Below are 14,378 nucleotides of genomic sequence, written 5' to 3' on the forward strand. Positions count from 1 at the left end.
CATGGTCCAGAAACAGATTTCTTCCCCTGAAAGCTTCCTCTCTGGTGGGGCCGTGGTGGCACTCGGGGAGGCAGAGACAGGATGGTCTCTGTGAGGTCAAGGCCAGTTTGGTCTACAGAATGAGTTTCAGGACAGCTGGAAGATACACAGAGAAACCCTGTCTTGAAAAACCCAAACCAAACCAAACCAAACCAAAACAAAAACACCCTTCCTCTCCAAGCCCGAGTCCTTCCTGTAGCATTTGGATGGAGGTGCCGAGCTTATGGCTGATTTCCTAGGGCCCAGAGTCCTGTTTCACCCCTGGCCCTCTAGGAGTCCCCGGTGCTGCCCCTTCCTACCCGAGGAGTCAACGAGGCCGTCTTGCCATGGGGACACCACCCCTTGGGAAGGAAACTGGCAGCTTGACCTCGGAGGAATTAGGCCGGAGCAGCGGACACTGCTTTCTTCCGGAAGGTTCTCGGACTGCTGTTTATCCTGACTCCTGGCCTTCCTCCTTACCTCTTACTACTATTTTTCTGGCCTACTTAGGTTGGTGACATTCGTAGGGAAAAATATTACAGCGGGTAGGAAGGTTTTTTAGCTCAAAATCCAAGTGGAGAAGGAAAACAAAAGGAAAGGAAAGAAGGTTAAAAAGTCAGAAAGGAAAAGGCAGCCTTGGAACTGCGAATGCCAGCCTAGCACTTGAGAAGTGGGCGAGGCAGGACTCAAACATTCAAGGTCATCCTTGGCTACATGGTAAGTCTGAGGCCAGCCTGGGCTACAGGGATCTTGTCTCAAAAAAGGGGCGGGTGAGAAGGAGGAGGAAGGAAGGGAAGAGGAAGGGGAGGGAGAGAGATGAGAGGAGGGAGAAAAAGGGAGGAGAAAGAGGAGGGAGCAATGCTGAGTTCTGTTCAACAATTTCCTGAATTCTCTCGTTAACCAATTTCTCAACACAGAAGAAAACTGGAACTCTGCAGAGACGAGCCTGGGTGGGGACCCCGTCTTCGTGGGAGCGCCAGTCTCCTGGCATGGGATGAAGCATAAGAGGATGGAGCCTTTGCTCAGAAGTCAACAGGGCAGCGAGCCGGTCATCTGGAAGTTTCCAGTGATCTCCGATCTTGGTGGGGCTCGGGAAGCAAAGTCTGTTTTCCCAGTAGGCTTTCAGAGGGAAAGTGGGGGATGGGATCTGTTTCCCTTGCAACCCCTGCTGCCTCCAGGAAGCCCTCCCTGACCTCCTATCTCAGTGCCCCTCTCCCAGCCACTCTGCATTACCTGGTTCAACCCTTTTCAAGGAGCATATGGCCTTCGGAAAATGTGGGGTTCCCTTTCTGATCCCCAGAAGCTGAAGGGGGTGGGCACATGGTAGGTGTGTCAAATGCCATCAAATCTTTTAAGTTCAAAGCCTCTCAGAAGAATTGACAGAGGCCCCACTGCATTCTAGAAGGCTCTCTACTCCTGGGGGTTTCTTTATGGGAGAAGGTGTATGTTTGCTTTTTCTTTTTTTTTCCTATAGGCAGTTCAATGAATGCGACCCTTGTATGAAGCCCAGCATGGACTAACCAGGGCCATGAGGAGTACAATGGAGTGATTGTGGGGAGCGACGGGGTGCGTGTGAGCACCTGAGAGCGACTGCTGAGCAGACCCGGCCGCCTTCCCTTCCCGCGCTGTCTGTGCATCCTCGCTCTCCGCGCTCTACATTGTTAGGAAGCTGGTCCCCGCCACAACTCACCTCGCGTTCTGCCCTAGATATACCAGTGCCATGCAGGCCTCCTCTGTGTGCCTCTGACCCTGAGCACAGTCCCACGAAGGCCTCGTGGAAACCACTCAGCAAAAACTGAATGGAAAGGAAGAGGGACGGAGCCATGCGTCCACTCACTGGAGACCTTTCTATGGGTTGACCTTGGCCATGCTAATCCAGGCCCTCTGGGTGCTGTAGGAGAATAGTTATAAAACCTTCCTATCCTGATGCTGGGTTTAGATTCCTGTATCTTCCAACCTGTGTGTGTGTGTGTGTGTGTGTGTGTGTGAGAGAGAGAGAGAGAGAGAGAGAGACAGAGAGAGAGAGGGACAGAGAGAGAGAGAGACAGAGAGAGAGAGAGAGAGAGAGAGAGAGAGACAGAGAGAGAGAGACAGAGAGAGAGAGAGAGAGAACATGTGAGAGTGTGTGTATGTAAGCATGTTTGTGTGTACGTGAGAGCATGAGTGTGTGTATGTGCATGAATGTGTGTGTGCATGTATGTGTGTATATATGTGTGCTGGAAAGAGGCATGTGTGTGAAGGCCAGAGGTCAGCTCTTCCTCAGGAACCATCTATGTGGCTTTTGAGACAGTGTCTCTCACCGACCGGAGCTCACTGAATAGAAGTGAGAGCTAAGACCCTGCCAGACTCTGCCTCCCTGACACCGGAATTAGAAGTGTGCAGACCACACCTGGCATTTTACAGTGGTTTGGGGGATCAAACACACATCCTCATGTGGGTGAGGCAAGCAGCTCATCGACTGCTGTCTGCTCCCCTTATTTGGAAGTTTCTATCCATGAAATCAAATGCAGGTGTCCTTATGTGTCCCTCTTTGGGGTCTGCTGTCCTGTGCCGGCCAACGGAGGCCCTGGCCCTCCTCTGTCAAAGGCGACTCTCCTGGTGTCATGAGATACTGCAGGGAAAAGTCCTGAGTGGGGCTGGCGTGTGTCTCTCTGTGGATAGAGAAGAGGACTTCCATCCCAACGGCTGCCCCAAATCGCCCTGCGACTCCCTTGGCTGCACACTGCTGTGCTCTGCCCTGGATGTACTTGCAGAGCCCTGGGGGTGGAACAACCGGGGGCCCAGGAAACCTGGGACCCTCTTCATGATGGTGTTGCCCTAACGACAACTGTGTTCCCAGCCCCCAGCCCTCTCACAGGTACACAAAAATGAGAACCACAAAAGAGTCCATAGCCGTAAAGAGACAAAGAGAACCCAAGTCCATAAAGGGGTCAACCTGCTGTGGGTGAGGGGTGCTAGAGCAGACAGAACCATGAAGATGAAGCTCCAGGGGTGTCAGGAGTCCAGGGAGCAGGGAAGAAAGTGGGGAGCATGAAGGGGCTTAGGGCTGTGAGGTGTGCTGTGTGGTGTTGGAGCGGTGAAGAGCTGTCTCTGTGCAGCCCTGTGCTGTGTGGCATTGGACTGGTGAAGAGCTGTCTCTGTGCATTATTAAAACCCTCGGAATCTGTGCCATGGTGCTGATGTTAACGGTGGCATCGATCAATTATTGTGTCTCTGAGTGACTAGGCCACAATGCACACTAAGGCGTCTGGTACAAGGGAGAAGCCGAGGGTGGGAAGAGGACCCGAAAGGGAGGGCCAGGTCTCCTGTACTCTCTGCTCAGTTTCCCCAAGCTACTCTAGAAGAAGTCTAAATACGTCAAAAATGCCACCTGACCTACGAACACGCTCTGGGCTTGAAATCCAGCTGCGCAACAAACGAGCTGGGCGTCCTGCACCTGTTGCTCAACCTCTCTGGGCCCTGTGCTTCCTCATATGTCATGAGATGTCTCTCTGACTTTTTTCAGGCTTGTCCCTCAATGTGGCCAAAGCTCAGGAGGGACATGGGCATTGTGTTTGGTGACTCTGTCTACGCATCTTCACTTATCATCTTTCGGTATTTGGACAAGATACCTAGCCTCTCTGCCTCAGTTTCCTGGTCTGGAAAATGGGCCACATAATAGCCCCTTCCCCAAGGTTATGAAGTACCTGAGTGCGCTGGTAGAAGAGTGAGCCCAGAGGACAAGGGCTTGCTGCAGTCATGGCCGTTATTATATTACAGCCATTGTCACTGTAGCTGGCACTTGGCCCCACCGACAGCCACTTGTGGCAGCTGTTGCTTAAGTGGTACAGGAAGCGGTGGAAGGGCACAGGCCACCCCTGAAGATCAGGCATGGGTACTGACATGTCTGGCTTCCTTTCAAGGAGGTAGGGACACCCTAAGTGGTTGGTTCCAGCTCCCCCACGCCTGCTTTTCACAGGCTCCCCGGAGAATGGGGAAGGCTGTGAAGGCCCAGGGCTCATTTACCAAGAAGGGTCAAACTGCTGGCCACTTTGCCAGTCGTGATCTGAAGTGAAGCAACCAGTCAGGGCCAGATCCTGTTCCCAGGCTGGCCAACTGGACACCTCACGGGACTGCTGGGCCCTCTGGCCATACCTTCCTCCAGCTGCTCAATGCAGGCTTGTGCGTGCGACCTCAGACCTCAGGGAACCTCAGACCTGAGACTTCCTGCCCTGGGGCATCTCTTACATTTGCTGAGAGTATTCCACTTGTAGGGATCTGCTGGCACCTGCATCGAGAACCAGGAGCAGGGGGTGACAGGGATGCCCTTGGCCGATTGGCAGAACAGCAGACCCATGAGCATCTGAGGCCCACACACCCGGGCCTGGCACTTTGCTCACTCTGTCTCTTTGGCTCTTGTTTCCCCAAGTGGGTCAGAACATCGCACAGGCACAGAGAGGGTTCTTTACAGCTCTTCCTGAGTGGGTGGGGTAGACCAGCTCAGACCGTTCCCGAAGAGGGAGGGATGGGTGGGCAAGTGAAGTGAGTGGGTGGATGGATGGACCGACGGACGGACGGATGGATGGATAGAAGGACGGACAAATGGATGGATGGATGGAAAGTCGAATAGATAGATAGATGAGTGGGTAGATGGATGGACAGGCAGACGGGTGGATGGATGGATGGACAGACGGATGGATGGACAGATGGATAGGTGGATAGGTAGATAGGTGGTTGGATGGATGAACAGAAAGTCGAATGGATGGATGGACAGCTGATAGACAGATGGACAAATGAGTGAATTAACAGACATGATCCAATTCATCCTCCTTCGTCTGGGGTGGCATTTGTGCAGGCTGGAGCCTCATGGGGCAATCCCACCTCTGCCCCTCTGTTCTCTGCTCCTTGCTCAGCCCCGACTGTCACACCCCAACCCCATCCTGTCTCTGCTTTTGGGGTCAACTGTCAACCTCAAATCCACCCCCACTTCTAGGTTACAAACGTCCCCAAATCCCTACATGCACACTGTACTCCTGTCAGCCCTGTCAGCTGAGTGACAGCCATAATGAAAGAGAATAAAGTGAACCTTCAGGAAGAAGCCTGAAGGGTGGGGTGCAGGGTGGGATGCCCTGGGGGAGGAGTGGGTGTGACCCCACCCTCGTGAAGCTGTTTCCCTCCTGGGCAGGAAGGAAAGCAGCCTCAGACAGACCTGCCTGTGCCAGGCCAGTGCCTTGGGGCCAGGGCCACAGGGGAGGCTCACAAAGCAGCTTGGTGATAGGGGGCCTCGGGCTGGGGTGGTGGAGTTTGCACTGCTGCAGCCAGAGCACACACAAGCTCTTAGCTGACTGGCCAGCAGCTCTGGGCAGTAAACCCGACACCTTCCAGATGCCCAGAGCTGCCTGTTAGCACCGTCCACACACATTCCATCTCCAGGTACACATGCAAACTCACACACAGACGCTCACATGCGGCCGTGTAAATTCCTCATTGCATAAGAGGCTAGGTCACGACTGTAAATTCCACGTGCCACTTATGGTGAGTCTGTGCCCGAGCCGGGGAGTCATGAGCTGCATTTCAAAGCTCTAGGTTTGAAATTCACTCCGTGGCACCTGCCCCGTGACCATCTTTCTTCTCAATGGGCTGCAGATTGGGTGTTGGGAGGCACTGAGCACACTTTCCATGTTGTAATGAACCCTCAGATTTCCAGCCCTGCAAATAGGAGGGTTAGTGAAAGTTAGAGTCCCCATGGCTACTCTGGCCCCAGACACAGAGGCCAGGAATCCCCCTCCCATGGTGATAGTCTCAGAGCTACTTTTTGTTTTGTTTTTGAGAAAAAAAAAAACAAAACTTGTCTCCACATCCCATCCTGACATAGGAATGCTGGGATTGAACGTGGGCACCGCTGCATCCAGTTTCATGGGGATCTGAACTCAGGTCCTCACGTCTAAGTGCCAAGTGCTTTACCACGGAGCTGTCTCCCCAGCCCTTAGCCCCATTCTCGACGGTCTGTCTCTCTTTGGTGTGTCCCCTTGGTTTGATGGATTGCTCCCTTATTTTTCTCTTCTCCCTAGACTGTGGCTCTCCTGCAGAGAGGTCCAAGTTTGACTCCCAGCACTCATGGGGCGGCTCAGAACTACCTGTAACTCTAGTTCCAGGGGATTGGACACCTTAGGTGTCCTCCTCAGGTACGACACACACAAGGTGCACACACATACATGCAAACAAACACATACACACACACATACACACAAACGCAACATAAAACTAGATAAATCTTTTTAAAAGGAGGCTTTTCCATATGCAGTATTAAATGGGCGCAAAGCTAAAGTGCAGGCTAGATGTGTCAGAGAACACACTCCAGGGGGAGGAAGGCATTTGCACTACTCTGAGGTGGTGACAGGAGTCAGTCCCATTTTTATTTTTTATTTTTTTAAAGATTTATTTATTTATTATGTATACAACATTCCTTCCATGTCTGCCTGCAGGCCAGAAGAGGACACCAGATCTCATTATAGATGGCTGTGAGCCACCATGTGGTTGCTGGGAATTGAACTCAGGACCTCTGGAAGAGCAGTCAGTGCTCTTAACCTCTGAGCCATCTATCCAGCCCTCAGCCCTATTTTTAAACAGCTGCAATGGCTCTAACATGGCAGCAGGTCCCTCTGATCCTAGAGGAGAAAGCCCCAGTGTCACTTGCTGCTGTGTCTCCTCTGGCCTTTGTTCCCAGCAGAAGGGAGGGTGCCGGGAGCGATCAAAATGAACATAGATTTTTTTCCCCCCCTCTGTCCAAATTCTGGGATTCTAGGTTCTGAGCCCTGAGCAGGGAGCCACATCTTGCTCCTTATGGGGAGCCCCATCTCAGGCTGTGGGTGTAAGGAGGCACTGATAGAGTCCCCACAGAAGGAGTGCCTTCTGAAAAGGCCATCAGCTTGTGCTCCTGAGGACATAAAATAGCAAGGGGTGACAGCAGCGGTGACGCAGCCAAGGGCGTGGCCTTGCAGCACCCCCATTCTACAGGAAAAGCAGGTTATAACTAAGTCCACTCACCCGAGTGGCTGCACCCACCATGATCCTCCTTATCCCCTGCAATAGTGGGGCTTCTCTTCTGTTCTTGGGAGCTTTCCAGAATCCTGCTAAGAGGCGCCATTGTCAAGGGCCTCCCACCTCCTTGATGGCTCTCCAGCAGGCCGGTTCCCTCTCTCTCAGTTCCTGCTGCTAAGTCAAGGACTTGGTTCTGTTGCTCTAAATGCCAGCCTGCCATGAGCCCTTGGGGGGAACTGGTCGGAGGGGGAAGGCTGGACAGAGTCCTGGTGTCTGGCCTGCCTGCCTGTCTCTATCCCCAAGGGCACTGTGTATGAAAGGGCCTCTGCTATGTCTCAGTCTCTTCTGTACGGGCCCAGGGCACGCAACACACTGCCTCTGTAAATCAGTGCACTTCAGTGTGGATGGGGAGCTGAGCAGGGCTGTCTCAGTCCTCTGTGTGGCATCTGACACTTAACATTTCACAGCAGGTCTGAGTGAATCCTGGACTAATCGGGGCAGGACGCAACAGGGAGCACAAAGAGTGGAGACCGAGAAGAAACTAGTCCTGTCCTCCCTGCCTTAACATTATCTTTTGCTGCCTTTCTGTTTGTTTGCTGGTTTGTTTTTTCACGGAAGATTTTCAAGTAGCCAGGCAGGGTGGCACACACTTGCCATCTCAGTGCTGGGGAGGCAGAGTCAGGAGGATTACTGCAAATTTGAGTCTAGCTAGAGCTATGTAGTGAGAACCTGTCTCAGAAAAAGAAAGGAAGGAAGGAGGAAAAAAAAAGGAACAGAAACTTCACAAATATGCATTGATGAACAGTAAAGCGCCACACACACCATTTCCTGGTAACAAAAGAAAATACCGCCAAACAGAAGGAGTAATAGAAGGGCTGGGGCTCCAAGTTGCACTTATCTGGAATTTGGGGTTCATTATTCATGGGCCTTCCTGAAATGAAAATCTCCCGTGTCTGAGTCTCTTCTTCCAGTCAGCATTGTCATGTTAGCACACCGTTTTCACTCCTGTATAGCACCCCCAGGCTGCCGGGGCTCCAGCCTCCCCAGCACTCACCCCTGATCCCGCCCTTCCCCCCGGAGAGCCCTAGTCTGAGTATGACTTTCCTTGGGATTGCACAGCTGGGGACATCCAGGATCCCAGTACCCTTCCTGTGGTCCTGAAGCTTCTCAACAACAGGGCAAAGGCTGAGACACCCTGCAACCTCTCTTCAGACACGGTGATGCTACCTTGCTGATGCCAGCCTGGTGAAGGCAGAAGGGACGTTATGGAACAAACGCTGGACGGTGAGGGGTGAGGGGTGAGGGGAATGAGATCACACGGGGCACCCAGTGTCGACCTGGAAGGAAATTCCTTGGGAAGCAGGAAGGGGCAGCAGCCGGGGGCACGACGAGGGTGCGCTCGCTCATTTGTTTATACACTGCATTTGCCTGGCAAATTTACATAAAGCAAAGCAGGCTAGGGAGATGGCGCAGGCTGCCATGTTAGCAGGAAGACCTGAGGTCAGATCCCCAGAGCACACTGCACACACACACACACACACACACAGAGAGAGAGAGAGAGAGAGAGAGAGAGAGAGAGAGAGAGAGAGACACGAGTGGATCCCCTGAGCATCTGAGCATGCTGGTCAGTCAGCTTAGCTGAATCCATAGGCTCCAGGTTCAGGGAGAGAGCCTGTTGGGAAGAAGGAATCCGGTAGCGGCTTGTGCTGGTCTCCCACAGCTGCAGGACAGGGTGCCACTTGTCTAGGCATGCACTTTTGGCTGTCACGCTGCCTGGCCAGTTGTGTTGGCGGTGGTGAGGGTGAGGTGGCGATGGGGACAAGGTCAAGCTTTGAGGCAGGTATGGGGCATAGCTGCCTGGCCTCTTCCAGCCTCGGCACCTTGGTGGCTTATGACATGGAACGCCAGGCCCCACCAGTGCTGCCCGCTGCCTGTTTGGGTGTGTTATCCTATTGACCAGTGAATATAGGATCTCAACTCTGAAATCTGCCAGACCTTGTTACCGACAGGAGGGCAGAGAAAGTGATAGAATCCTACACTTGGGGTCCATCCCATCCAGGGTCCCATTGGGTCAAATTCTGAGGCTCCTAACAGACCTTCAAGTATAAGGGGGCACAGTGGCACCCACGACCCCCTCTGCCTTCTAGAACGACTAAGGATCAGTGCTTTCTGTAGTTAAACCTTGCTTAAAGAGCACTGGGTCTCCAAAGTCCTCTCCCTGACAGAACACATGTTTAAAAATACACATGTGCCAACACACACATGTGCATGCACACACACAGGCATGTATATGGCATACCCTGCCCCGTCATATTGCCTATGTTGCCCGCAGCACACACAGGGCTGAGTTGAAGTAAAGTGTAACTTAGAGAAAGTAGTTTTTAGTCTCCATCTACCTCAGGTTTGCACAGTGATGCAGGGCGGCCAGCCCCAAGGCGAGGCTGAACCACTGGCCCGCGAGCATCTGGACCCAGGGACTCTGCATCCTCTCTGCTCTGTTTCTTGCTCTTCCCAGGTCTGGAGGAGGTGGTGATGAGGGTGGCTGGAGACACAGGGATCCTTCTGGCCCCTTCTCTGGCAGAGCACTCCTTGTGTGGAGTCACAGAGCTTCTGAGATTGTCCTTAGGAACCAATCCCAAGGCAGCTGAAGAGGGCCCAGATCAGTGGGTGGGATGGATCCCAACAATGTTGGCATTGTGAGTTTTTGATTGGTGAAGGAAGCTGAAGCTTGGGACAAAGACCATGCCAACTTGTAAGGATGGAGACTTATGGAGGTTTGGGGTTACACAGACTGTTAATTATTTTTAACTTAAAAAAAATGTACATAAGCAGGGTTGGGGATTTAGCTCAGCGGTAAAGCATTTGCCTAGCAAGCCCAAGGCCCTGGGTCCAGTCCTCAGCTTTGAAAAAAAAATTGTACATATGCATGTGCATATCTCTGTGTGTGAGTGTGTGTGTATATGTGTTTATGTGTGTGAGTGTGTGTGTGTGTGCACGTGTGCATGTGTGTGTATATGTATGCATGTGTGTATACATGTGTGAGTGTGTGCGCGTGTGCATGTGTGTGTCTATATGTATGTATGTGTGTGTGTGCGTGCGTGTGTGTGTGTGCGTGCGTGTGTGTGTGTGTGTACGTGTGTGTGTGTGTGTGCAGGTGCCTGTGGAGGCCAAAAGAAGGCAATAGCTTCCCTGGAGCTGGAATTACAGTTGTGAGCTGCTTGATGTGGTTGCTGGAGACTGAACCCGGGTCCCCTGCATGGACAGGCAGTGCTCTTGGGCACTGAGCCGTCTGTCCAGGCACACTTCTTTTTCCATTTCCTCTGTGCACTGTACATGGCTCTGCACACACCAGGACAGTCCACCGCTGACCTGCAAGAGGTGTTTGCTTTGCTTTATTAATTCCTCTGTCCTTAGTGTTTATCATTCATTTCTTCTGTTTTTCTTAAGATTTATTGTGCGTTATAATCAATTAGGGGTCTGTGTGTGGGTATGTGTTCCTGAGAGCATATGCCAGCAAAGACCAGTACAGTGGTTATGCGTGCTAGGAAATGAACTTAGGTCCTGGAGGAGAAACACGCGCTCTTGGCCTCTGTGGTGTCTCTCTAGCCTCCCTGTTTCTGTTCCCTGACCCAGAGGTAAGCAGCAGTGCCCATCCCACACGGTAGTGTGGCTCAGTGTCCCTTGTTCTTACCCAGTCGGTTGTCAGCAGCTCAGCTCCCCCGAGAGCAGTGCAGTGGTCTTGAACAGGGGGACAGTGTTAGAACCCCTAAGAATGGGCCCGTGCCCCCTGCCCCTTGGTTGTCACTCTGCCTTGCTCTCAGTGATAGTGGCAGCTTCCTTTGCTATGCTGGGGATGGACTTAGCTTGTGACCTGCTGTGGCTAGTGTGATGGTGTGGGGTGACCACCGCTCCCGGGCTTTTCTGTCATCCTTGGGGTTCCCTTGGTCTGAGCGTCAGCTCACTCTGAGTTGGATGACTCTGATTTCCGATGTTCTCTCTGTTGCTGGGTGTCTTCTGTGGACGCCGAGTGGGACACAGGACAGCCTGGGCTCTGTTCTGCAGACACAAAGAGGCAAACACAATGAGCTGCATCATACGGTAACACGGCTGCTATTTGTCATGGAGTCCCTGGATGGGACATCTCTCTTGGCTTTAGTGACACTTGCCATCATCAGGCCACTGGGCATGGAGCTAAGAACCAAGTCCTGTTGGCAGGGAACAGACAAAAAGACAGGGTGCCAGCTGACGTTGGGTCCCAGAGGAGTGGCAGGCTGGGATAGGGATGTACTCCCCTGTCACGTCTAAGATGCCCTTCTCCCTGGCTGCAGCCTTCTGCTGCAGTTCTTGGCTGGGGGTCCAGGACCTTGGATCTGGAGGCTGGGCATGCTGATCTGGTTGGGGACCTTTCTTCCTCCTCCTCGTGCACACACCAACAGGCTTGGCACATTCCTGAATGTGTGGACTGTAGCCATTGGCACGGGTTGGTTTGTTCATTTCAGTTGGAGCCTGGCATTTGTTTGTGTCTGTTCCCCCAGTAAAAAGACCTTTTTAATTTGGGGCCCAGAGAGCTGTTTATGGCTCTGCAGTGGGCCCTGTAAAATGATACAAGGAGTTGGGGTACTCTCTGATGACCTAGTGGGAGGCCATGAATGGGCTCTGTCCCTCCCAGGCACTTCTGACCTCGGGCGGCAGGGGCAGGTCCCGGCGAGATGGAGATAAGCATTTCCTAGCAGGAATGGCCTCAGTGTCCATGGGAGTGGCAGTGGCCTCCTCACCTTACCCACCTGAGGGAGACTCGAACCGTGGGGGCGGGTGGGTGAGCTAACCTGAGCTATACACCTAAGTTGGTAAACCCTTGTGTTCCCTGTGTTTCAAAGAAATTAGGAAACAGAGGTTGATAAAAAAGAAAACAGGTCTGCTTATGTTTGGCTGGATCTGGGGAGAGAAAACTTTCTAGTTTCTCTGGCCTTTTCCTAGGGCAGTGTTAGAATTTTTACACAGAGGACAAGATGAAAACCCAAGCCTTGTTCGTGGGGCTGCGGAACTCCCTGCCAGGGCCTTGTCTGCTCTCTCCGACGCATGGGATTCCGGGGCATGGTAAGTCCTTGAGATCCACTGTTCTAGGTTCCCCTCCCAGTCTCAAAGGGATATGCAAAGGCACTCCACAAGGTTTGGTTCACTTTTCATCTGAAGGGGCTGAGGATGGAGTCAGAGAAGGACCGGTGAAAACTAGGGGGGAGGGGGGTCCAGGGTGTGGGAAGAATGGGTTCACCAGTGACCCCCCAAAGAGTGATGAATGGAGGAGGACAAAGTCATGTGGGTCACTCACAGAGCGACTGCCCAGGAAAGACCAGATCTGCTCAGAAATGGGACCATCCGGGCATCCCTGAGGTGGGAGGTTTTCGAGGAACAGTGCAGAGGAGCGGGTGATGGAGACGGAACTTTACAGGAAGGGAAAGAAACAGGTTTCAGAGCAGGGGGCAGAGGCGATGGTGACATCTCATTTGCTGACCCAGCATGTGCTGGATGTCACGGCTCTGTGCTGCTCACACGTAGCTCCAAACTGAACCTGGAGGGGCTTCATGCTGTTCCCCTTAATGAGGCTCCCAGAGGCCGGGAGACTCAGTTGCTGATCTCACGTAGAGTCTGACAACAGGACGAAAGACGGATGCTCCTGTATCATTGACTTAGTGACAGACGCAGCCTTTGAGACATAGATGGGATGATATGAGCAGGTGAGATTTTTCTAGTAGCCACAGCAGTGAGGGCGGGAAGAGAGACAGGTGAAACGAATGATAATCACATATTTTATTCAGTCCATTTGTCCAATATTATAATTTAATCTGGAGATTGATATATATGCTTGCATTCACTTTTCATTGCAAACCCATTAAAATCAATGTCCTTTGCAGGTGTGGCACGTTCCAGTGTGACTTGTTTCAGCTCCAAGGCTCTAGTACCATCTGTGGCTGGTGACGGTCATCCCTGTGAACAGGGATGGGGCTCCACAAAAGAACCTATGCATAGTGTGTAAGGCCCTGGCATTCCTCTTTAGCTCAAGGAAAGAGAAGGGGCTGGAAGGGAAGGGAAGCCGACTGAAGGCTGGGATGTCCCGTGGTCCATGGGCCATGCCCATTGGAACTCAGGCAGGTTTTCTGAATTCCTAAAGCTCTGACTGTGTGTACCCCACCTTTCGCCCTCAGTACCCTTCACTGGCTCAGCATGCTTGATCTGTGCATGCGGAAAATTGCTTTGTGGATCTGTCCTTGTAGCAATGGGCACTGCTATGTGTCAGTAAAGGTTTATTGACAGACACACGCTAGGGACCAGATTTAGCCCAGGATTAGTCGATTGCCAGCCCGAAGCATGATGTTATTTACACAGATTCTCCAAGCCATGGTAAGAAAACTGGAAAGAGTCTAGTGACGAGAGGCCTGGCAGGAAAATTGGGAGCCTGAACCACAAGAGCACCAAAGGGAATGTCAAGAAAATGAGGTTGCGAAAGTTTTGATAAAATTTAGAAGTCTGGGAGCTGGTACAGTTCTTGGGCTTCAGGCTTCCTCTTCCTCCACATGATCTAATATCCGTATATCTCCATCATTGTAACAGCCCCAGACCTCAGCACAACTGATGCCATGTTGGGAGTACCATTCAGGCCTTGAAACCCCGCACGGAGGCATCGACCCCCGCCAACAAGAACAAAGGCCCAATCCATGAGAGTTCATAGCTCTGGGGAATCCCTAACTGCACTAACCTTGCGTTTTGGCTTCTGTAGTTCTGGATAACAATTCTTGCTAACTGAGGTGTGTCAACCAACGATGTGGTTTTGTGCTTCAAAGGTCATCCTGAGAGAGGCTCAGGGCTATGCTGGGGTCACCAACACCCAGTGTAGTCACCAGATGGCCAATAAAGACCTTCTATTAGCTTAAGTGTGTCCAGATGGTCTTCTCAGGTGGATTACCCTGCAGCATCAACTGCCTTTCTCCTGAAGTCCTAGTACAGAACCTAGAACCTTGCTCATCCTGCAGTTCCTAGATCTCTTCTCATTTCTTATTTTGACACAGGGTCTCACTCTGTAGCCCAGGCTGGCCTTGAATTTGTGACTGTCCTGCCTCAGGCTCCCAGGTGAGTGGCTGAGCCATCAGGCCTTGCTCCCACCCCCTAATGCCCCCTACTGTCCCCTGCTGTCCCCAGCAGCCCTCCTCTGTTCACTGTGACGGTTAAGTGATACCAACAGGGACGGCAGCATCCCAAAGCCTAGGTAGGAACTTAACAGGTTGGGGGGGGGGCATGAAAACACCTGATCCCAAACTGTGAGGTGAATGAAATCCTGCTGGGGT

General features: G+C 52.3%; 1 long non-coding RNA gene across 1 annotated transcript; it reads left to right on the forward strand.

The window, feature by feature from the left end:
- Positions 1-208: 208 nt before the first annotated feature.
- Positions 209-1,945, forward strand: LOC125408687 (uncharacterized). The gene is made up of 3 exons (XR_007234538.3): positions 209-735; positions 936-1,100; positions 1,493-1,945. It is a non-coding gene; the product is annotated as an uncharacterized LOC125408687 (long non-coding RNA).
- Positions 1,946-14,378: the final 12,433 nt, after the last annotated feature.

This window comes from Myodes glareolus, chromosome 2 (assembly GCF_982192425.1).
Source record: "Myodes glareolus chromosome 2, mMyoGla1.1, whole genome shotgun sequence".
Lineage (NCBI taxonomy): Eukaryota > Metazoa > Chordata > Mammalia > Rodentia > Cricetidae > Myodes > Myodes glareolus.